The sequence below is a fragment of the Triticum aestivum genome, chromosome 5B, assembly GCF_018294505.1.
Source record: "Triticum aestivum cultivar Chinese Spring chromosome 5B, IWGSC CS RefSeq v2.1, whole genome shotgun sequence".
In the NCBI taxonomy this organism is placed as follows: Eukaryota; Viridiplantae; Streptophyta; class Magnoliopsida; order Poales; family Poaceae; genus Triticum; species Triticum aestivum.
In genome coordinates, this window is record NC_057807.1 from 269,050,078 (window position 1) to 269,075,978 (window position 25,901).

The 25,901-nt window shown below is 44.4% G+C and overlaps 1 pseudogene; it reads left to right on the top strand.

The window, feature by feature from the left end:
* The first annotated feature begins 2,297 nt into the window (after positions 1–2,297).
* LOC123114740 (protein SOSEKI 5-like) overlaps positions 2,298–25,901 on the top strand; it is a 43,836-nt pseudogene continuing 20,232 nt past the window's right edge.

The window sequence follows — 25,901 nt, forward strand, 5'->3', positions numbered from 1 at the left end:
CTCGATGGACTCGAAGACACTCGACCATGAAGACTCACTCGACCACCAGGAGATTAAGAACCACTCTGTATCCAAACGGTCTGTAATTAAATAGTCTTTATGGCCATGATGATACTTTATGTAAGGCGTTACAGGTAATGCCTGGCCTTAATGTACTTTAAACCCTACATAACTGAGGGCCGGAGGGGTCTGGCAGAGACTATATAAGCCACCCCCCTCCTCAGTGTAAAGGGTTCACACCCCTGTAACCTACGCACACATAATCCAGTCGACCGCCTTCGGGCTCCGAGACGTAGGGCTGTTACTTCCTCCGAGAAGGGCCTGAACTCGTAAATCCCTTGTCTGTACAACTGCTCCATAGCTAGGATCTTGCCCCTCCATACCTACCCCCCATTCTACTATCAGACTTAGAACCACGACAAGACTTACATCAGAACTAACTACATATGCATCAGTATCAACAAAGGGGATGGTGGGGTTTAACTGCAGCAAGACAGCTTTGACTCGATGGCTATCCTGAACTACGACTACAAGTAACTCTTTTGAGGTGGCGCACTCGAGTCCACATATTCACCATATCAATACACCACTATGGATCCGCTCCCGTCTCCCTACGAGATTGCCATCCATAGCACTCACGCTTATCTTGCGTATTTTAGAGTATCCACTTTCACTTGTCTATGAACTGTATAGGCAACCCAGAGGTCCGTTACCGCGGACGCGGCTATTCTAATAGATGATGTTAACCCTGCAGGGGTGTACTTCTTCACACACGCTCTCACCACTTACCGTCGTTTACACAACATGTACTCGGCAACCTTAAAGCGGAAGCACAACAAGGGTGTCGACCATGGCCTACCTAAACACTCAAGTCTCTAGTTCAGGTTTACCGCCTATTCAGGTTCCATCCGCAGGGAGTCCGGCCGAGGTTTCCACATACGGCCCTGAACGATGTGTGCAGGGTTCCCGAGACACCAAACGGGCGCCCGGTACACCGTGCCACGTGCCTACCGCATCACACCCCACCCCTCGGTTCAGCGCTGCCCACGGCCTCCAGCATACTACAAACACCAGAAACTACTTGCAACTCCTGGATAGAGGACAAGGGTGATTAAGAAGCCGAGAGGGTCCATTGGTTTCGGGCCCAATGCGTGGTAGTAACTGTTTCATGGATCACAAACACAGAACTCGGTTCTTGAGGATGGCTTCAATGAGACAACCCACCATGTACTTGTACTCCTACATGGCCTCTCACCGCTACCTTTATCAAATCGTCTTCACACACAGTAGGACATGTTCAACACCATTCCAATTCATCCCTGATGAATCAGATCTGACTCAACTCTAAGCAGTAGCAGGCATGACAAACAAGCATGAATGAGTAGGCACATCAGGGCTCAAACAACTCCTACTCATGCTAGTGGGTTTCATCTATTTACTGTGGCAATGACATGTCATGCAAAGGATAAGGGGTTCAAGTATTGCAGCAAGTAGCAGATGAATCATTGTTGTCCTAATGCAGTAAAAGAGAGCAGAAGCGAGAGAGTGGGATTGTATCGGAAGGAACAAGGGGGTTTTGCTTGCTTGACACTTGTGAAGATGATATAGCTCTTCATCGGTGTCATCAAACTCATCATCGAAACACGTCTACTGAGAGGGAACAAATACCGGCAACACAGTAGGAAACACAATCAATGCAATGCACAATATGATGCATGATCATGACATGGCAATATGCTGTGGTTTGGCCTAATGCAGCTACAACCAGATGGGTTTGAGTTATTTTGAACCCAAGGTTCAAGTTCAAACTCAAACTATGACTTTATAAAGTGCATTATCATGTTTTGATATAAACAATAGGTTTAAGTTGCTTTAGCATGCATGTTTCATTCTGAGTTATAGATTATTTTCTATGATTTTTAGAAGTTTAGGGCATTTTCTGGAATTTCCAGAATAAGAATAAATACAGAAAAAGATTAACTGCATCAGCATGATGTCGGGGTGACGTCATCAGGTCAAAGGCGCCAGCCCAGGTCAAACCTGACGGCTGGGACCCACATGTCAGTGTAACAGCTAACTAACAGAGTTAGTTAGTGTTACGTTAGCACTAGCCTAGGTTAATTAGGGCCTGGGCCCACTGGTCAGTGTCTAAACTAACTGTCAGGGTTAATTAGCACTAATCTAAATCTAACTAAAGGTTAACATAGACGGGCCCACACGTCAGTGACCCTGGGGGGTCAAACCCCAGGTCAAATGAGTCAACCTCGCCGGACTTCGTCCATGGTTCGTCGCCGGCGATGCCAGAGACGGCGGAGGTGCTCGGAATCGCAGCTCAGGCGACCAAACGAGCGGCGGAGAGGCTCTACGGGGAGCTGGCGTTCACGCGCATCTATCGGGGCAAGCGGTAGCAGCTGGGGTGGACCGAGCTCGTCGGAAGCGAACTCGCGGCGGCGGACGGAGTTCGGCCAACGGCAGTTTGCGCGTTATGGGGCATGTCCGGAGCTGTGGATGGTCGTGATCGACTCGCGGGAGTGCAGCGAGTGCAGCGGTGAGCTCGAGCGCGTGCTTGCACGGCCGTAGTCGCGGTGGCGACATGAACGGCGGCGAGAAGCTGTCGGCTCTGATGGCCACGGTGGTTAGAAGGCATGGACGAGCACGGGGAGAGAGGGGAAAGGGGCAGGGGCTCACGGTGAATCCAGCAAAGGTAACAATGAGGCTAGGGAGGGGCTGGAGCTCGCGAATCCCCGGTGAGTTCGTCGGCGGTCAGAGGTTGAAGACAAGGTCGGGGACGACGTTGCAGGGCTTCCGGTGGGGCGTGGCTCGGTGGGGAGGAAGAGGGGGTCGAGGCAGAGCTTCTGAGCGCTTCGGCGAGACAAGGCAGTGGCTGTGGCCACGACAACAGCGAGCGGCGGCGACGAGGGCACTGAAGCACGGGAGGAAAGAGAGAAGAGGAGGGGGGAAGCTCGGGGAGAGTGAGAGAGAGGTCAGGGGGGCTGCGTGGCGTCACCCGAAGAGGCCAGGGTGAAGCGGCAAGCAGGAGGTGGCCGGGCGTGCGTCGGCGTGCGTCGGCCACGCGCCCATCCTCTTGGCAAAGGAGGAAGACGACAGGGGAGGGGGCCAGGTCGGCTGGGCCGGCCACTTGGGTCGCCAGGTGGCTGCACAGGTGAGGTAAGGCCAGGTAAGTTCCTTTCTCTCTCTCTCTTCTTTTGTTTCAGTTTTCTATTTTTCTGTAATCTTTGTGCCTTTTCTAAAAATACCTATACCCTTTCAAAAATCACCAAACTACACATGCCCACTGTATAGAATATATCCAACATGGAACATTTCAGTTTAGGATTATTTGGGCATTTAAAATATTTACTAACATTTAAATGCCCAAATTCAAATAACATAAGATTTAATCCAGTGACCTTTGGATGACCTAGAAATTTGTGCATCATTTTTTTCAGAGGTTCTAGGCCAAGGCAAAGATGATGAACATTTTTGAAGGGCATTTTGGGTTCATTGAAAATATTTTAGTTGAACCTATTTGATTTGATCTGGTGCTAGGGTTTGATCAGTCCCCATTTCAATTTCAAAAGAATTTAAACATGATGCAACACATGACTAGCTAGCTCAGAGCATACCAGAACTAGGGATGTGACACAAGGGACAACGCGTGTACCCGCTCTGGACCTAGATCCGGAGCAGATTGCATCGTCCGAGGATGGGATCTTAACCCCGCCATGGAGGTTGTAGACTCAGCGGCAATAGAGCCGCACATAGATCCAACCTCAAGCGGACCCTGTGTTATCGAAACATCAGATTCGTCTCCGTCCATGGGTTCCGAACTGCATGCATCCGCACCCATCGAATCTGATCGAGCGCCGATCGTTGAGTTCAGCTCCGTGGACATCTTCCGGCACTCACCCTTCAGCGATGTGCTAAGATCATTAAAAGCCCTCTCCTTATCCGGTGGCTCTCAGCCGAATTATATCCGGCTTGAGTTGGAAGCTGATGATGGGGAATTTCACTTCCCACCCACCACCCACTACATAGCCACCGTCGAAGACTTAACCGACACGCTTGATTACGGCTCTGAAAGCATCGACGGCATGGACGGCGATGCCGGAGAAGAGCAGGCACAAAAACCACCACCCATAGGGTGGTGGACGGCCACATCATCATATGATATATACATGGTGTACACACTTAAAGAGAAGGAGGCCGACAGCGATAATGATGTGCCCGTCGATGAACCTCCCAAGCGTCGGCATTAGAAGTGCCGATCTCGATTCGGCAAAGGGAAAAACAAAAACATTGTCATGGACGACGGGGATAATCCGGATCAAGCCAAGGACCCCGCAGACTCAGCGTTGGAGCAGGACGTGCGACGGGATGGCGAGCACAGTCCGGGTGTGTTGTCTGACCACAACGATGCCGAAGATAGCAATTATCAACCTATCTGCGAAGAGGATATCAACTTGGGCGACGATGATTTTATCATCCCAGAAGAACCCATAGAACAAGAATGACTCCACCAAAGGCTTATCGCCACTGCAAGGAGCCTGAAGAAGCAGAAGAAGCGGCTTAAAACCGCACAGGATACGCTCAATGACAGATGGAATGAACTGCTAGACGCTGAGGAAAAATACGGTTGTAATCGCCAAACAAAGGGCTATCCTAAGCGTAAGCTGCTGCCCGAATTCGATGACGAGCCTATTGTGCCTATACCGCCAAAAATCAATATGGCCGACAAGCCGGACCGACCACCTCGTGGTCGAGACAGAGCGGCTAGTAATGCCGCACACAAGCCCGCACCCCCTCCCAGTAAAGGAAGGGAGGTTGCGGCTCAGGACCAGAAACACGATCTACGTGAGGACCTGGACAAAAAGGACGATAAAACCAGATCCATCTACGGATCTAGAGACCATGCCCCCACACGGGATTGTGGCAATCAGGCCAAATATACCGGTCATATACCAGTTCGGAGCTGATACCGAACCCCACAACCGTCGAACTCACCCCATGACACAGTCAAATACAGGGGCACTGCGCACCCTCTGTGCTTCACCGATGAGGTGTTGGATCACAAATTTCCAGAAGGGTTTAAACCCGTAAACATCGATGCATATGATGGAACTATGGATTCGGCGGTCTGGATAGAAGACTTTATTCTTCACATCCATATGGCCCGCGGAGATGATCTCCACGCCATCAAATACTTACCCCTCAAGCTGAAAGGACCAGCTCGGCACTGGCTGAAAAACCTCCCAAAAAATTCCATTGGAAGTTGGGAAGAACTTGAGGATGACTTTCGAGCCAATTTTTGAGGGACTTATGTCCGGCCCCCGGACGCTAACGATCTAAGTCACATAATCCAGCAACACGGGGAATTAGTCCGAAAGCTTTGGAACCGGTTTCTCACTAAGAAGAACCAAATCATCGATTGTCCGGACACCAAAACCTTAGAAGCTTTTAAGCATAGTGTCCGGGACGAATGGCTAGCTAGACACCTTGGCTAAGAAAAGCCAAGGACAATGGCAGCCCTAACTGCACTCATGACCCGTTTTTGCGTGGGCGACGACAGTTGGTTGGCCCGTAGCAGCACCAGCGAACCTGGCACATCCGGAGTCAGGGATGGCAATGGAAAGCCATGACGTAACAAAAACAAATGTCGAAACAATGAGGAAAGCCCAGATGATACAGCAGTAAATGCCGGATTTAGTGGCTCCAAACCCGGTCAGCGGGAGAAACCATTTAAAGGAAACAAAGATGGTCCATCCAGCCCAGACAAAATACTAGACAGGAATTGCCAGATCCATGGCACCCCCGCCAAACCCGCGAACCATACCAACCGCAGTTGTTGGGTCTTCAAGCAGGCTGGCAAGCTCACCGCCGAACACAAGGGGAGGGGACCTCAGAGCGAAGACGAGGATGAATCTTGCCAGCCGAACACAGGGGGACAGAAGAAATTTCCACCGGAGATCAAAACAGTGAACATGATATACATCACTCACATCCCAAGAAGGGAGCACAAACGCACACTCCGAGATGTCTATGTCGTTGAGCCTGTCGCCCCCAAATTCAACCCATGGGCGGCGTGTCCGATCACCTTTGATCACAGGGATCATCCGACCAGTATCAGTCATGGGGGTTCGGCTGCCCTAGTGCTCAAACCAATAATCGATGGTTACCATCTCACTCGAGTCCTCATGGACGGCGGCAGCAGACTAAATCTGATATATCAGGACACTGTCAGCAAACTGGGGATAGACCCGTCAAGAATCAATCCAAGCAGCATGACCTTCAAAGGAGTTATACCGTGCGTAGAAGCCCGCTACACGGGCTCTTTAACATTGGAAGTTGTATTCGGCTCTCCCGATAACTTTCGAAGCGAAGAGCTAATCTTTGACATAGCTCCGTTCCGAAGTGGCTATCATGCACTACTTGGAAGAATGGCCTTCGCCCGTTTTAACATTGTCCTGCATTATGCCTATTTAAAACTCAAAATGCCTGGACCACGTGGCGTCATCACGGTCAGTGGAAATATGGAGCGCTCTCTCCGTACGGAGAAGGATACTGCGACCTTAGCAGCCGAAGTACAAAATGGCCTACTCAAGCCAAACAGATCAGCTGTCGTTAAGACCGTAGACACAGCTAAACGTGTCCGGAGTATGCCTCAGCGCGGCAACTCAGATAAACCCGAGCTTGATTAGCAGTTATGCTCCCATCGACTGCCCCATAAGGCGACAACATATGTACCTCGTATACACAAGTACATCCTTAAAATCCCTTGGGCAGCACTGGGGGCACACTGCACACAAATAGTCCATAGTTCGGCTTGACCCTATTCAAACTCTACAATCACCTTTCAAGGTTCATCAAACAAACTTCATGTATGGCCACACTGGATTTTCTTTTCCAGTATTTTTTTTACAGATGGCCATCACACTACCCTCTTCAAGGACACATCACAAAGGAGAAAACGGCGCAGACGTGCAGTAGGGCCCCTGATACGTCTCCAACGTATCTATAATTTTTTATTGCTCCATGCTATATTATCTACTGTTTTGGGCAATATTGGGCTTTATTATCCACTTTATATTATTTTTGGGACTAACCTATTAACCGGAGGCCCAGCCCAGATTTGTTGTTTTATGCCTATTTTAGTGTTTCGAGGAAAAGGAATATCAGACGGAGTCAAAACGGAACGAAATCAACTGGAGAAGTTATTTTTGGAAGGAAAGCCACCGGATAGACTTGGACTCTACGTCAGAAGATACGGGAGCTGGTCACGAGGGTGGGGGGCGCACCCACCCCCCTAGGAAGCGCCCCCCTGCCTCGTGGGGCCCCTGAAGCTCCACCGACGTACCCCTTGCACCCATATATACCTACGTACCCTAAAACTTCTAGAACAAAAGATAGATTGGGAGTTCCGCCGCTGCAAGCCTCTGTAGCCACCAAAAACCTCTCGGGAGCCCGTTCCGGCACCCTGCCAGAGGGGGAACCCATCACCGGTGGCCATCTTCATCATCCCGGCGCTCTCCATGACGAGGAGGGAGTAGTTCACCCTCGGGGCTGAGGGTATGTACCAGTAGCTATGTGTTTGATCTCTCTCTCTCGTGTTCTTGAGGTGATACGATCTTGATGTATCGTGAGCTTTGCTATTATAGTTGGATCTTATGTTTCTTCTCCCCCTTTACTCTCTTGTAATGAATTGAGTTTTCCCCTTGGAGTAATCTTATCGGATTGAGTCTTTAAAGATTTGAGAACACTTGATGTATGTCTTGTCATGCGTATCTGTGGTGACAATGGGATATCACGTGCCACTTGATGTATGTTTTGGTGATCAACTTGCGGGTTTCGTGACATTGGGAACCTATGCATAGGGGTTGGCACACGTTTTCGTCGTGATTCTCCGGTAGAAACTTTGGGGCACTCTTTGAGATTCTATGTGTTGGTTTGAATAGATGAATTGAGATTGTGTGATGCATATCGTATAATCATGCCCATGGATACTTGAGGTGACATTTGAGTATCTAGGTGACATTAGGGTTTTGGTTGATTTGTGTCTTAAGGTGTTATTCTAGTACGAATCCTAGGGCTGTTTGTGACACTTATAGGAATAGCCCAACGGATTGATTGGAAAGAATAACTTTGAGGTGGTTTCGTACCCTACCATAATCTCTTCGTTTGTTCTCTGCTATTAGTGACTTTGGAGTGACACTTTGTTGCATGTTGAGGGATAGTTATGTGATCCAACTATGTTATTATTGTTGAGAGAACATGCACTAGTGAAAGTATGAACCCTAGGCCTTGTTTCCTATCATTGCAATACCGTTTGTGCTCACTTTTATCATTAGTTACCTTGCTGTTTTTATATTTTCAGATTACAAATACCTATATCTACCATCCATATTACAACGTCTACAAGAAGAAGGTTGTGTAGTAGACATCAAGCTCTTTTCTGGCGCCGTTGCCGGGGAGGCTAGGTAAGTGAAGGTATATCTTTAGATCTTGCAATCGAATCTTTTTGTTGCTTGTTTTAGCACTAGTTAGTCTAAAAAAGAAAATTACAAAAAAAATGGAATTGAGTTTATCTCATACGCTTCACCTTTTTAATATCATTCGTGAGTATGATGGAAAGGAAAATTGTGCCAAAGTGCTAGAAGAAATATTACATAGAATGCTTGGCATGAAATATGTGAATGATGAGCATGATTGCAATGTTGTTAGTATGAATTCCTTGAATATCCATGATGCTAATGATATGCAAAGCCACAAGCTTTGATGAGCAAATTCACTATGATGAAGATGATATTTTTTGTCCCCCAAGCTTTGATGAGCAAATTCACTATGATGAAAGCATGCCTCCTATCTATGATGATTATTGTGATGACACGTATGCTTTAAAGAATAATGATAACCATGAAACTTGTCATCATGATTTTAGCTTTCAATTGGATTATGCCTCACATGATAATTATTTTGTTGAGTTTGCTCCCACTATTATTCATGAGAAGAATTTTGTTTATGTGGAGAGTAGTAAAAATTATATGCTTGTAGATCATGAAAAGAATGCTTTAGGTGCTGGTTATATTGTTGAATTCATTCATGATGCTACTGAAAATTATTATGAGAGAGGAATATATGCTTGTAGGAATTGCAATAATATCAAGTTTCCTCTCTATGTGCTTAAAATCTTGAAGCTATGCTTGTTTGACTTCACTATACTAGTTGATTATTGTTCTCATAAGTTGTTTGCTCACAAAATCCCTATGCATAGGAAGTGGCTTAGGCTTAAATGTGCTAGTCATATGCTTCATGATGCTCCCGTTATGTTTCAATTCTTATCTTTTACGTGAGCATCATTGCCATCATCATGCCTAGCTAGGAAGGCATTAAAGAAAAGTGCTTGTTGGGAGACAACCCAATATTTACCCTTACTGTTTTTGTGTGTCCACATGATTATGCTACTGTAGTAATCATGTTTTATAGCTTTTGTTTCAATAAAGTGCCAAGTAAGACCTTTAGGATAGCTTACGGTGATAGTTGTGTTGATCCTGCTGAAAATCAGAAACTTTTGCACCCAGTAATTTAGTTTTGTTAATTCACAGAAACGTGATTTTGATCTTATTCTTTTTGCTCTGGATTGGCACAAGCATTTCTTAGGACTTCCTAATTTAGGAGAATTTTTGGAGTTCCATAAGTATACGTTTGATACAGATTACTACAGACTGTTCTGTTTTTGACAGATTCTGTTTTCTATGTGTTGTTTGCTTATTTTGATGAATCTATGGCTAGTATTAAGTGGTATGAACCATAGAGAAGTTGGAATACATTAGATGTTACACCAATATGAATTTAGAATGAGTTCATTACAGTACCTTATGTGGTGGTTTTGTTTTCTTTCACTAACGGAGCTTACGAGTTTTCTGTTGAGTTTTGTGTTGTGGAGTTTTCAAGTTTTGGGTAAAGATTCGATGGACTATGGAATAAGGATTGGTAAGAGACTAAGCTTGGGGGTGCCCAAGGCACCCCAAGGTAATATTCAAGGACAACCAAGAGCCTAAGCTTGCGGATGCCCCGGAAGGCATCCCCTCTTTCTTCTTCGTTCATCGGTAACTTTACTTGGAGCTATATTTTTATTCACCACATGATATGTGTTTTGCTTGGAGCGTCATTTTCTTTTGTTAGTATTTGCTTTTTGTTATTTAGAATAATGTTTTGCATCTTTAGTTTCAATAAAAAAGTCAAGGATAGCCTTTGCCATGCTTATTTTGCTAGTTTACATGTTGCTGTTTGAAAACAGATAGTTTACCGCTGTTGCAAAAATTCCCTAGAAAAGTCAGAGCATGATATAATGTTTAAAGCTTTTGCATAATGAGATATGATAAATTTACTACAGTGGAAATTTTATTTCATAATTTTTGGAGTTAGGGAAGTATGATGAATCTTGCATTCTTTACAGACTGTACTGTTTTGACAGATTGCTGTTATGTTTGCATATGTTTGCTTGTTTAATGATTCTATTTGAGGTTAGGAGTATTAAATATGCAGAGCCATTTAGTATGCAATGTTGAATAATAATTTTAGTGATTTTTTACAGTAGGAAATGATAAGGTTTTGCATTGGTTTATACTAACCTATCTCACGAGTTCTTGTTGGGATGAAGCTTTTGATAAAAAGAGAAACCATGATATGAGAGGAATTAAGAAGACACAAAATTTCAAGCTTGGGGATTCCCAAGGCACCCCAAGATAATATTTCAAGAAGTCTCAAGCATCTAAGCTTGGGGATGCCCCGGTAGGCATCCCACCTTTCTTCTTCAACAACTATCGGTTAGTATCGGTTGAGCCTAAGTTTTTGCTTCTTCACTTGAGTTGTGCTATCCTTGCAATGTAGTTTTCTTTAGCTTTGCTTGCTGTTTTCATAAAGTATCAAGATCTGAAATTATTAAATGGGAGAGTCTTCACATAGTTTCACAATTATTCGACTACTCATTGATCTTCACTTATATCTTTCGGAGTAGTTTGTCATTTGCTCTAGTGCATCACTTATATCTTTTAGAGCATTGTGGTAGCTTTATTTTTAAGAAATATATGAACTCTCATGCTTAACTTATATTATTTTGAGAGTCTTAAATAGCATGGTAATTTGTTTAAATAATCATAATATGCTAAGCATAAAAGATTTGTAAGAATTCTTATGAGTGTGTTGAATACTAAGAAAAGTTTGATGCTTGATGATTGTTTTGAGATATAAAGATGGTGATATTAAAGTCATGCTAGTTGGGTGATTATGAATTTAAAGAATGCTTGTGTTGAAGTTAGCAAGTCCCGTAACATGCACGTATGGTTAAAGTTGTGTAACAAATTTGAAACATGAAGTGTACCTGGCTTGTGCATCCTTATGAGTGGCGGTCGGGGACGAGCGATGGTCTTTTCCTACCAATCTATCCCCCTAGGAGCCTGCGCGTAGTGCTTGATTTTTGATGACTTCTAAATTTTTGCAATAAGTATATGAGTTCTTTTGACTAATGTTGAGTCCATGGATTATACGCACTTTTACCTTTCCACCATTTCTAGCCTCTTCGGTACCGTGCATTGCCCTTTCTCACCTTGAGAGTTGGTGCAAACTTCGCCGGTGCATCCAAACCCCTTGATACGATACGCTCTATAACACATAAACCTCCTTATATCTTCCTCAAAACAGCCACCATACCTACCTATTATGGCATTTCCATAGCCATTCCGAGATATATTTTCATGCAACTTTCCACCGATCCGTTTATCATCATCATGACATACATTACTTTTGTCATATTGCCATTGCATGATCATGTAGTTGACATTGTATTTGTAGAAAAGCCACCATGAATTATTTTTCATACATGTCACTCTTGATTCATTGCACCATCCCGGTACACCGCCGGAGGCATTCATATAGAGTCATATCTTGTTCTAGTTTCGAGTTGTAATTCATAAGTTGTAATCAATAGAAGTATGATGATCATCATTATTAGAGCATTGCCCAAAAAGAAAAAAAAGAGAAAAAAAAGAAAGGCCAAAAGAAAAAAAAAGGCCCAAAAAAGAAAAAAAAGGAAAAAAAAAGAAAATAAATAAAAAGGGTAATGCTACTATCTCTTTTTCCACACTTGTGCTTCAAAGTAGCACCTTGTTCTTCATATAGTGAGTCTCATATATTGTGCTTCCAAGTAGCACCTTGTTCTTCATGTAGTGAGTCTCATAAGTTGTCTTTTTATACTAGTGGGAATTTTTCATTATAGAACTTGGCTTGTATATTCCTACGATGGGCTTCCTCAAATGCCCTAGGTCTTCATGAGCAAACGAGTTGGATGCACACCCACTAGTTTTCTTTTGTTGAGCATTCATAGATCTAGTGCATCCGTTGCATGGCAATCCCTACTCCTCATGTTGACATCAATTGATGGGCATCTCCATAGCCCGTTGATTATCCTCGTCAATGTGAGACTTTCTCTCTTTTTGTCTTCTCCACACAATCCCCATCATCATATTCTATTCCACCCATAGTGCTATATCCATGGCTCACGCTCATGTATTGCGTGAAGGTTGAAAAAGTTTGAGATTATTTAAGTATGAAACAATTGCTTGGCTTGTCATCGGGGATATAGAAGTTGGGAACATCTTTGTGTGACAAAAATGAAGCATAGCCTAACTATATGATTTTGTAGGGATGAACCTTCTTTTGTCATGCTATTTTGAGAAGACATGATTGCTTTGATTAGTATGCTTGAAGTATTATTATTTTTATGTCAATATGAACTTTTGTCTTGAATCTTTCAGATCTGAATATTCATGCCACAATAAAGAAAATTATATTGAGAATTATGCTAGGTAGCATTCCACATCAAGAATTCTGTTTTTATCATTTACCTACTCGAGGACGAGCAGGAATTAAGCTTGGGGATGCTTGATACGTCTCCAACGTATCTATAATTTTTGATTGCTCCATGCTATATTATCTACTGTTTTGGGCAATATTGGGCTTTATTATCCACTTTATATTATTTTTGGGACTAACCTATTAGCCGGAGGCCCAGCCCAGATTTTCTGTTTTATGCCTATTTCAGTGTTTCGAGGAAAAGGAATATCAGACGGAGTCAAAACGGAACGAAATCAACTAGAGAAGTTATTTTTGGAAGGAAAGCCACCGGATAGACTTGGACTCTATGTCAGAAGATACGGGAGCTGGTCACGAGGGTGGGGGGCGCACCCACCCCCCTAGGAAGCGCCCCCCTGCCTTGTGGGGCCCCTGAAGCTCCACCGACGTACCCCCTGCACCCATATATACCTACGTACCCTAAAACTTCTAGAACAGAAGATAGATTGGGAGTTCCGCCGCCGCAAGCCTCTGTAGCCACCAAAAACCTCTCGGGAGCCCATTCCGGCACCCTGCCAGAGGGGGAACCCATCACCGGTGGCCATCTTCATCATCCCGGCACTCTCCATGACGAGGAGGGAGTAGTTCACCCTCAGGGCTGAGGGTATGTACCAGTAGCTATGTGTTTGATCTCTCTCTCTCGTGTTCTTGAGGTGATACGATCTTGATGTATCGTGAGCTTTGCTATTATAGTTGGATCTTATGTTTCTTCTCCCCCTATACTCTCTTGTAATGAATTGAGTTTTCGCCTTGGAGTAATCTTATCGGATTGAGTCTTTAAAGATTTGAGAACACTTGATGTATGTCTTGCTGTGCGTATCTGTGGTGACAATGGGATATCACATGCCACTTGATGTATGTTTTGGTGATCAACTTGCGGGTTTCGTGACATTGGGAACCTATGCATAGGGGTTGGCACACGTTTTCGTCGTGATTCTCCGGTAGAAACTTTGGGGCACTCTTTGAGGTTATATGTGTTGGTTTGAATAGATGAATTGAGACTGTGTGATGCATATCGTATAATCATGCCCACGGATACTTGAGGTGACATTGGAGTATCTAGGTGACATTAGGGTTTTGGTTGATTTGTGTCTTAAGGTGTTATTCTAGTACGAACTCTAGGGTTGTTTGTGACACTTATAGGAATAGCCCAACGGATTGATTGGAAAGAATAACTTTGAGGTGGTTTCGTACCCTACCATAATCTCTTCGTTTGTTCTCCGCTATTAGTGACTTTGGAGTGACTCTTTGCTGCATGTTGAGGGATAGTTATGTGATCCAACTATGTTATTATTGTTGAGAGAACATGCACTAGTGAAAGTATGAACCCTAGGCCTTGTTTCCTATCATTGCAATACCGTTTGTGCTCACTTTTATCATTAGTTAGCTTGCTGTTTTTATATTTTCAGATTACAAATACCTATATCTACCATCCATATTGCACTTGTATCACCATCTCTTCGCCGAACTAGTGCACCTATACAATTTACCATTGTATTGGGTGTGTTGGGGACACAAGAGACTCTTTGTTATTTGGTTGCAGGGTTGTTTGAGAGAGACCATCTTCATCCTACGCCTCCCACGGATTGATAAACCTTAGGTCATCCACTTGAGGGAAATTTGCTACTGTCCTACAAATCTGTGCACTTGCGGGCCTAACAACGTCTACAAGAAGAAGGTTGTGTAGTAGACATCAGCCCCGCACTAAGGTTTCTTTTTAGATTAAGGCCCTACGTAAACCTTTTTATCTCTTTTTGTTTCGTACTTTTCTGGCATGTACAATGTCCTAGGAAGTTATCGGCATTATCTGTAAACACACGGCTCGCCATACTAGAAGGGGATATTATAGAAGCAGATTGGTCCATATTATGTTTGGAGACTTATTCTCTCACCACCTGCGTCCTCTCCTAATGTCATATTGCCACTCGTGCCTTGACACCAGGGTCCATTACCAGGGGCTGTATTCGGCTCGGTATACCTTTAAAAGTCCGAACACCTTCAGGGAGTGTTTAGCGTCGTGAGTTTGGCCTTATATGCATCAACTTTGAATCATGTCTTTGGTCAATAGTTGGGTTGCCCGGCTCCTGTTCTTACTACCTTACGTTCTGCTATATCGGCTAAGGTAGTAAAGGGAGAACTACTGCGATTGTGTCCTGGTTCATCCGGATGAGCACCTTAGTAGAGAAAGCCGAAAACTGACTGTCATGATGCGACGAGAGCTGGTCAACCACTCGATGACTCATTGGAATCTTCACGATTCCCTCTGTATTAAATGATGGACCGTTCTTCTAGTCACTTGTGTAAACGCATCGTATTCGGATAGCTGCGTACATACCAGGGGTTATATAGTAGACCCACCGTCAAACTCCTATGGCTAAGTGAAAGTGTTAAAGCCCTATAGTCCGATTGCCTGGTTCGCCGCACTAACACCTCCTTAATGGACCACGACGTTGGGTCAAGTGTGATCAAGTTCTTTTCCGCACACCCCCGCGTTATACGCGAGGGGGCTGAAGCCGACGACTTGTTAACTTTCAGATTATATATATATATATACAAAAACACGGCTACACAGAAGGCACCAAAACTTTTCGGGCAAAAGTATAAAAACATAGCCTTAAGTATATCATAATATTGTCGTTACAATTTTGGTACAATTCACTCGAACATAATACCTTTCGAGCACTGACCTAGCGGGCACCCTCCAGGACGGTCTCAAAGTAATGCTCTGGCGTGTTATGGTCCTTGCCCTCGGGTGGACTTTTCGCCACAATATCGGTGGCCTTCATCTTTGCCCAATACATCTTAACACGGGCAAGGGCCATCCGTGCACCTTCTATGCATGTTGACCGCTTCACAGCGTCCATATGCAGCACCGCTTCAACAAGTCGCCGCACCAAACCGAAATAGCTATTCAGAATTGGCTCAGTCGGCCACAGCCGGACTATGACGTCCTTCTTGGCGGATCCGGATATCTTGTGGAGCTCGGCCCACTGGGCCATCTGTTCATTCAATAGCGGACCTTTGACACGTTAAATTGCGACCAGAATAACTTTTCCGTCGCATGTCCTTCTTGCGCGTGGAAAAACTGAGTCGCATCGGCAACACACTTCGGCAAGTCCAAAAATGCGTCTAGATAACTCCACATTTGATTAAGCGGGGCATACTTCGGATCACCAAACTTAGTTTGCAGTAAGAAGGGCTTACCAGCCGCGATCTCCCCAGCTTGTCGGATCTCCTCCCGAGCTGCTCTAGACTTGGACCGTGCTTCTCTTACCTCTTGTAAGGCCTTGTCCAGATCAGCCGCTTTGGCTTTGTTATCTTTCTCAAGATATTGGCATCGGCTAGCGGCATCCTTTAGCTCAAGCGCCATAGTAGATATTCTCTCTTCGCACTGGCGCCGAGCAGCCTGTTCGGCCTTTAATTCGGCGGCTGCCTTTTTGGCAGCCGCATTACCCATCCTGGCCTGTTCCTTGGCCCGGGCAAGCTCAGACCGAAGGGTTTCAACTGCGGCGGCACTATCTACAGTCATGCATATTTCAGTATACAATTTCTCAGTGTCATGCTCATATCATAATAATTGCATATACTGAGCGCCTCAAAGACATACCTTGTGCCTCGTCGAGCCGTCTGTTCATAAGCGTGATGTCATCATCCACCACATCAACTTTCTGCTTCACATGTTCAATCTCTATAGCTCGGGCAGTCGCCACGGATGTAACAGCCTGTGTTTCAATTAGTCGGATCATTTCATAGGAATATATTTCTTGATCCTCTGATCGCCTCCCTTTGGACGCCAACCAGAGTCTCAGGGGCTACTATCTATACACAGGCGCATTTTGGCATTTATAGCACAATTAAAAATATTACATTATGTACCTCCAAGCCTCTTAGCAGGCTCGTAAAGGCTTCGTTCAATCTGCTTTTCGCGGTCTGAACCCTCTCAACCACCGTACCCATCAAGGTACTATGCTCCTCTAGACAGACGCATGTCGCAATGCGTCCATCAATGTATCCGGCGCCTCCGAATCCAGAGCACACTGCACCGTTCCTCGGAACCGGGATAGTCTGGGACCTTTGTTGTTGGTCCCCTTAGGGGCCGCACACCCCGAACCATGGGCGGCCGAAGTATCACCTTCGGGCCCGGTCTTCTCTGTCCCTCGCACTGCTCGTTCGTGAGAGATCCTCTGGGACGACACCTCAGCGTCATCTGCCTTATCAGGCAGGGAGATCGGTGGAGGCGTCTCGCTCTCCATCATCTTCGGGAGAAGATCCCCCGAAGAGGAGGACTGTTGAGGAAGGATGCGTGCCGGACTGCAAACACATACCTTAAATGTTACCCTCACAGCCAGGAAAAAAGGGGATATGTTTAAAACACCCTTGTTCACTTACAATTCAGCTAAGGGCCTATCCTTATGGAGAGACTGCGTGTCAACGTCACCTCCCGGACTAGAACCCCCTGACCGGGATATATTCCCCCGCTTAGAAGCTTCTCTCTTCAAGTCTTCGGAGGTGGTCCTCTTCTTTCCATGAGGAGAGGGGGTGTCCGTTTGCTCCTCCCTTCCACTTTCGGAAGTAGAAGTTCCAATCTCCCCGGACAAAGTGTCCGGCGTGCCTCCAGACTGGGGGCCACCTTGAGCCTCCTCACTCTCCTCTTTGTCTTCCCTTGCCGGCACTTGGAGGGGTGCCGGAGCTAGCATCCTTGTTAACAACAGATCGGCTGAGTCTTCGGGAAGATGGGTCGAACACCTGATTCTCTCCGCCTTCTTTATCCAGCCCTGGCCGAGCATGATTTTCTCAATATATTGTTATGAGTAATTTGACTAAGCGGTGTTCGGAAGTCGAGTACTTATCGGGGTATCCGGATGGTTGCGGTCAAGACCGATGTCCTCTGTGGTACCCGGCCATTGTTTTTGCGTCCCAAAGAACGATTTCCACATTCCTCTGAGCGTCGCGCCGGAGAGGTGTTGAAGGATTCATGGTCCTTCTGGATTAAACTCCCACATGCGGAGAGGCCGTCGTTGGCACGGTAGGACCCGCCGGACTAGCATTACTTGGATTACGTTGGTGAGATTGGTGTCCTTTTCAATGAGGCTCCGAATGCGGCTTTGTAGCATCTGCACCTCATCAATGGATCCCCAGTCCAGCCCCTTATTAATCCATGACGCGAGCTATAACGGAGGGCCGGATCAGAACACAGGAGCAGCTGCCCACCTGGTGCCACGGGGTTCGGTGATGTAGAACCACTCCCGCTGCCACAGGTCGGATGTTTCCGTGAAGGAACCCTTTAGCCAAGTTGTATTGGCGAGCTTGCTCACCGCAGCATTGCCGCACTCTGCCTGTTTCCCGTCGATTACCTTCGGCTTCACATTGAAGGTCTTGAGCCACAAGCCGAAGTGTGTGGGAATACAGTGGAAGGCTTCACACACAATAATGAATGACGAGATGTGAAGGAAAGAATCCGTGGCTAGATCATGAAAATCTAGTCCGTAATAGAACATGAGCCCTCGGACGAAGGGATAAAGAGCGAAGCCTAGCCCTCGGAGGAAGTGGGAGATGAATACTACCCTCTCATTGGATCTAGGAGTAGGAATAACCCGCCCTTGAGCAGGAAGCCTGTGGAGGATTTCCACGGTCAGGTATCTTGCCTCCCGAAGCTTCACGATATCCTCCTCTATGACAGAGGAGGCCACCCACCGGCCTTGATGGCTAGGACTGGACATGATTGGGAAGCGCGAAGCGATTGGGTTGAACTTTGGGTGCTAGAACTCGAGGTGGGAGAGGTTGAGAAGGCTTGGCGTAAAGGAAGAAGGACGAGTCTTAGCTCCTTTATAAAGGCAATGGATATCAAAACGTCCCTCCTAGGCCTTAAAACATGCCTATTCCCAAGGAATCATGCCAACGGAATGGTTGGGTTACCAATACACGTATTGATGAGAAACCCGCAATGAGGGGACATGATCTCTGCTTTGACAAAACGTGCCAATGAAACCGCACCTCAAAATATGGAGCGGCAGGCTAAAAAATGGTTCGAATAATGGCCGGGCGATGATGTGATGTCACGCTACGAAAATTTGTCAGCGGATTGGACTCGTGAAATATTATCCTCTCTACGATTGTATGTAGAATTCATTTTGCAGAGCCGGACACGTTCTCCGTGTTCGAAGACTATGTTGGAGTATTCGGAGAAGGAACCTGCCTTGCAATGCCGAAGACAATCTGCACGCTGGACACCTCGTCATTGAAGCCTGGTTTAGGGGCTACTGAGAGAGTCCTGTATTAAGGGGTCCTCGGACAGCCGGACTATGTACATGGGCCGGACTGTTGGGCTATGAAGATACAAGATAGAAGACTTCTTCCCGTGCCCGGATGGGACTGTCCTTGGCGTGGAAGGCAAGCTTGGCAATTCGGATATGTAGATTCCTTTCTCTGTAACCGACTTTGTATAACCCTAGCCCCCTCCGGTGTCTATATAAACCGGAGGGTTTAGTCCGTAGGAGATGATCATAGTCATACAGGCTAGACTTCTAGGGTTTAGCCATATCGATCTCGAGGTAGATCAACTCTTGTAATACTCATATTCATCAAGATCAATCAAGTAGGAAGTAGGGTATTACCTCCATAGAGAGGGCCCAAACCTGGGTAAACATCGTGTCCCCTGTCTCCTGTTACCATCGACCTTAGACGCATAGTTCGGGACCCCTACCCGAGATCCGCCGGTTTTGACACCGACAACGATCCCTTGGGATACCATAATACAAGTGTTGGAGTGTGAGCTAGATATCGAAGGATATGCTTCACAGCCTTATGGTGTGATTCCTTCGGTGTAGCTTGAAATCAGGCACACATGCAAACACTAAGCATAATATCCGACCTAGATGCTGATACATCTCCAACGTATCTATAATTTTGATTGCTCCATGCTACTTTATCTACTGTTTTGGACTATAATGGGCTTTATTTTCCACTTTTATATTATTTTTGGGACTAACCTATTAACCGGAGGCCTAGCCCAGAATTGCTGTTTTTTTGCCTTTTTCAGTGTTTCGAATAAACGGAATATCAAACGGAGTCCAAACGGAATGAAACCTTCGGGAACGTGATTTTCTCACCGAACGTGATCCAAGAGACTTGGAACCTACTCCAAGAAGTAATAGAGGCGGTAACGACGGTGGGGGACTCCCCCCCTAGGGCGCGCCTCCCTACCTCGTGGCCCCCCTGTTGCTCCACCGAGGTACTCCTTCCTCCTATATACACCTACGTATCCCCAAATGATCAGAACAGGAGCCAAAAACCTTATTCCACCGCCGCAACCTTCTATATCCACGAGATCCCATCTTGGGGCCTGTTCTGGAGCTCCGCCGGAGGGGGCATCCACCAGGGAGGGCTTCTACATCAACACCATAGCCCCTCCGATGAAGTGTGAGTAGTTTACTTGAGACCTTCGGGTCCATAGCTAGTAGCTAGATGGCTTCTTCTCTCTTTTTGGATCTCAATACAATGTTCTCCCCCTCTCTCGTGGAGATCTATTCGATGTAATCTTCTTTTTGCGGTGTGTTTGTTGAGATCGATGAATTGTGGGTTTATGATCCAGCTTATCTATGAATAATATTTGAATCTTCTCTGAATTCTTTTATGTATGATTGATTATCTTTGCAAGTCCCTCCGAATTATCCTTTTGGTTTGGCCAACTAGATTGGTAGTTCTTGCAATGGGAGAAGTGCTTAGCTTTGGGTTCAATCTTGCGGTGTCCTTTCCCAGTGACAGAAGGGGCAGCAAGGCACGTATTGTATTGTTGCCATCGAGGATAACAAGATGGTTTTTTATCATATTGCATGAATTTATCCCTCTACATCATGTCATCTTGCTTAAGGCGTTACTCTGTTTTTAACTTAATACTCTAGATGCATGCTGGATAGCGGTTGATGAGTGGAGTAATAGTAGTAGATGCAGAATCGTTTCGATCTACTTGTCTCGGACGTGATGCCTATATACATGATCATACCTAGATATACTCATAACTATGCTCAATTCTGTCAATTGCTCAACAGTAATTTGTTCACCCACCGTAGAATATCTATGCTCTTGAGAGAAGCCACTAGTGAAACCTATGGCCCCCGGGTCTATTCTCATCATATCAATATCCATTACTTTATTACTTGCTTTGTTTTTACTTTGCCTTTTACTTTTCACTTTGCATCTTATACCAAAAATACCAAAAATATTATTTATCATCTCTATCAGATCTCACTCTCGTAAGTGACCGTGAAGGGATTGACAACCCCTAATCGCGTTGGTTGCGAGGAGCTATCATTTTGTGTAGGTACGAGGGACTTGTGCATGGTCTCCTATTGGATTGATACCTTGGTTCTCAAAAACTGAGGGAAATACTTACGCTACTTTGCTGCATCATCCTCTCCTCTTCGGGGAAATCCAACGCAGTGCTCAAGAGGTAGCAAGAAGAATTTCTGGCGTCGTTGCCGGGGAGGCTCACGCAAGAGCAAGTCAACCATACAAAGTACCCATCACAATCCCTATCTCTCGCATTACATTATTTGCCATTTGCCTCTCGTTTTCCTCTCCCCCACTTCACCCTTGCCGTTTTATTAACCCTCTCTTTCCCAATCTCCTCCTCTTTTCCCGTTGCCTTTTTGTTTGCTCGTGTGTTAGTTTGCTTGCTTGCCATTATGTCTGAAATTGGGGAAATTATTGCCGACATGGGCGATAATAATATCATGGAAAATTCTGAAGATCCTGCTGAAGAATCCCCTACCCATCATACAAAAAGATTTCGAATCGTAGTGGTAATATTATTGGAAAAGGAGTTATTCAAGATTTCTTTACTTGTGTCGGTGCTTTGCCCTCTATGGGCAGTTCTATTCTTCATAGAACTAGTAGTCTTGCGGATGCCATTGCCATGCTTATCATTGAACTTGAAAGGCAATTTATGCATATGCACCCTTCTATACAAAGGATTTTCCTAGAATTTTCTAATATCGAACACTCCTCTGTTAAGCATGCCGCTACTATATTTCTGGCTCATGAATTCAGATTTATAATAAAAGAGGCCAAAGAAATCTTTGCGCATTATAGGGTGGATGCCGGCCGTCCTCCCATAGAATCTATCCTCTTTGATCAAGAAGAAATTTTGCGTTTTCAATCTCTTGACTATGTTGCTTTCAATGAAAACCTTAGAAAAAAGGTGCCAACCAACATTTTAATTGATAGAATCTCTGAACTTAATGATGATTTGGCTATTCTAAATAATGAGTTAGGATACTCTCTTGAGTATAGACTCACAAGGTTCTGTCAAAAGAACGCTTATAATGATGAATTGGTAGTGCATTATGAATGGCCAAAAGAGGAACCTATACCTCCTAAAATTGATCTTGGGGATTTTTGCCCTATTAAATTTAGCCCTTTTAATTACTTTTGCTTGCCTCAAAGAAAACTTGCTGCCGAACGTAGAGAATATGAAATGAGTTTCACCGATCTATCTTATTACTACGGCACTACCTAGATCTATCCTTGCTTTTATGCCTAGCTAGGGGCGTTAAACGATAGCACTTGTTGGGAGGCAACCCAATTTTATTTTTGTTTTTTGTTTTTGCTTCTGTTTAGGAATAAATAATCCATCTAGCTTCTGTTTGGATGTGGTTTTATGTTTTAATTAGTGTTTGTGCCAAGTAGAACCTATAGGATAACCTACGATGATAGTTGATTTGATTCTGCTGAAAAACAGAAACTTTGCACGCACGAATATAATTTTTTTAAATCACAGGAATGTGATTTTGCGTTGATTCTTTTTTCTTATGTTCAATAAACGAATTGTCCAGGACTTCCTATTTTGGTAGAATGTTTAGAGTTCCGGAAGTTTGCGTTAGTTACAGATTACTACAGACTATTCTGTTTTTGACAGATTCTGTTTTGCGTGTGTTGTTTGCTTATTTTGATGAATCTATGGCTAGTAAAATAGTTTGTGATCCATAGAGAAGTTGGAATACAGTAGGTTTAACACCAATTGATCTAATAAAGAATGAGTTCATTAAAGTACCTTAAAGTAGTCTTTTGTTTTCTTTCTCTAACGGAGCTCACGAGATTTCTATTGAGTTTTGTGTTGTGAAGTTTTCAAGTTTTGGGTGAATTCTTTTGATGGATTATGGAACAAGGAGTGGCAAGAGCCTAAGCTTGGGGATTCCTATGGTACCCCCAAGATAATCCAAGGACACCAAAAAGTCAAAGCTTGGGGATGCCCCGGCAGGCATCCCCTCTTTCGTCTACTTCCATCGGTAATTTACTTGGAGCTATATTTTTATTCACCACATGATATGTGTTTTGCTTGGAGCGTCTTGTATTATTTGCGTCTTTGCTTATTAGTTTACCACAATCATACTTGTTGTACACACCTTTTGAGAGAGCCATACATGAATTGGAATTTGTTAGAATACTCTATGTGCTTCACTTATATCTTTTGAGCTTGATAGTTTTGCTCATAGTGCTTCACTTATATTTTTTGAGCGTGATAATTTTTACTCTAGTGCTTCACTTAGATCTTTTAGAGCATGGTGGTGGATTTGTTTTAAAGAAACTATTGATCTCTCATGCTTCACTTAGATTATTTTGAGAGTCGTTAATAGCATGGTGATTTGCTTAATGTTAATATACTTGGTATTCAAGATATGTGAAACTTTCTTTTGAGTGCGTTGAATACTAAGATAAGTTTGATGCTTGATAATTGTTTTGAGATATGGAGGTGATAATATCAAAGTCATGCTAGTTGAGTAATTGTGAATTTGAGAAATGCTTGTGTTGAAGTTTGCAAGTCCCGTAGCATGCACATATGGTTAAAGTTGTGTAACAAATTTGAAACATGAAGTGTACCTGGCTTGTGCATCCTTATGAGTGGCGGTCGGGGACGAGTGATGGTCTTTTCCTACCAATCTATCCCCCTAGGAGCATGCGCGTAGTACTTGATTTTTGATTACTTCTAAATTTTTGCAATAAGTATATGAGTTCTCTTGACTAATGTTGAGTCCATGGATTATACGCACTCTCACCTTTCCGCCTTTGCTAGCCTCTTCGGTACCGTGCATTGCCCTTTCTCACCTTGATAGTTGGTGCAAACTTCGTCGGTGCATCCAAACCCCGTGATACGATACGCTCTATCACACGTAAACCTCCTTATATCTTCCTCAAAACAGCCACCATACCTACCTATCATGGCATTTCCATAGCCATTCCGAGATATATTGCTATGCAACTTCCATCATCATCATCATGACATACATTACTTTTGTCATATTGCCATTGCATGATCATGTAGTTGACATTGTATTTGTAGCAAAGCCACCATGCATTATTTTTCATACATGTCACTCTTGATTCATTGCACCATCCCGGTACACCGCCGGAGGCATTCATATAGAGTCATATCTTGTTCTTGTTTCGAGTTGTAATTCATAAGTTGTAATGAATAGAAGTATGATGATCATCATTATTAGAGCATTGCCCAAAAAGAGAAAAAAAGAGAAAAAAAGAAGAAAGGCCAAAAAAAAGAAAGGCCCTAAAAAAGAAAAAAAGAAAAGGAAAAAAAGAAAATAAATAAAAAGGGCAATGCTACTATCTCTTTTTCCACACTTGTGCTTCAAAGTAGCACCTTGTTCTTCATATAGTGAGTCTCATATATTGTGCTTCCAAGTAGCACCTTGTTCTTCATGTAGTGAGTCTCATAAGTTGTCTTTTTATACTAGTGGGAATTTTTCATTTTAGAACTTGGCTTGTATATTCCTACGATGGGCTTCCTCAAATGCCCTAGGTCTTCATGAGCAAGCGAGTTGGATGCACACCCACTAGTTTTCTTTTTGTTGAGCATTCCTAGCTCTAGTGCATTCGTTGCATGGCAATCCCTACTCCTCATGTTGACATCAATTGATGGGCATCTCCATAGCCTGTTGATTATCCTCGTCAATGTGAGACTTTTTCCTTTTTTGTCTTCTCCACACAATCCACATCATCATATTCTATTCCACCCATAGTGCTATATCCATGGCTCACGCTCATGTATTGCGTGAAGGTTGAAAAAGTTTGAGATTATTTAAGTATGAAACAATTGCTTGGCTTGTCATCGGGGGTATAGAAGTTGGGAACATCTTTGTGTGACAAAAATGAAGCATAGCCTAACTATATGATTTTGTAGGGATGAACTTTCTTTTGCCATGCTATTTTGAGAAGACATGATTGCTTTGATTAGTATGCTTGAAGTATTATTATTTTTATGTCAATATGAAATTTTGTCTTGAATCTTTCGGATCTGAATATTCATGCCACAATTAAGAAGATTTACGTTGAAATTATGCCAAAGTATCACTCCGCATCAAAAATTCTTTTTTATCATTTCCTACTCGAGGACGGGCAGGAATTAAGCTTGGGGATGCCTGATACGTCTCCAACGTATCTATAATTTTTGATTGCTCCATGCTACTTTGTCTACTGTTTTGGACTTGATTGGGCTTTATTTTCCACTTTTATATTATTTTTGGGACTAACCTATTAACCGGAGGCCCAGCCCAGAATTGTTGTTTTTTTTGCCTATTTCAGTGTTTCGAAGATAAGGAATATCAAACGGAGTCCAAACGGAATGAAACCTTCGGGAACGTGATTTTCTCACCGAACGTGATCCAGGAGACTTGGACCCTACTCCAAGAAGTAACAGAGGCGGTCACGAGGGTGGGGGCCCCCCCTAGGGCGCGCCCCCTGCCTCGTGGCCCCCTGTTGCTCCACCGACGTACTCCTTCCTCTTATATATACCTACGTATCCCCAAACGATCAGAACAGGAGCCAAAAACCTAATTCCACCGCTGCAACCTTCTGTATCCACGAGATCCGATCTTGGGGCCTGTTCCGGAGCTCCGCCGGAGGGGGCATCCACCACGAAGGGCTTCTACATCAACACCATAGCCCCTCCGATGAAGTGTGAGTAGTTTACTTCAGACCTTCGG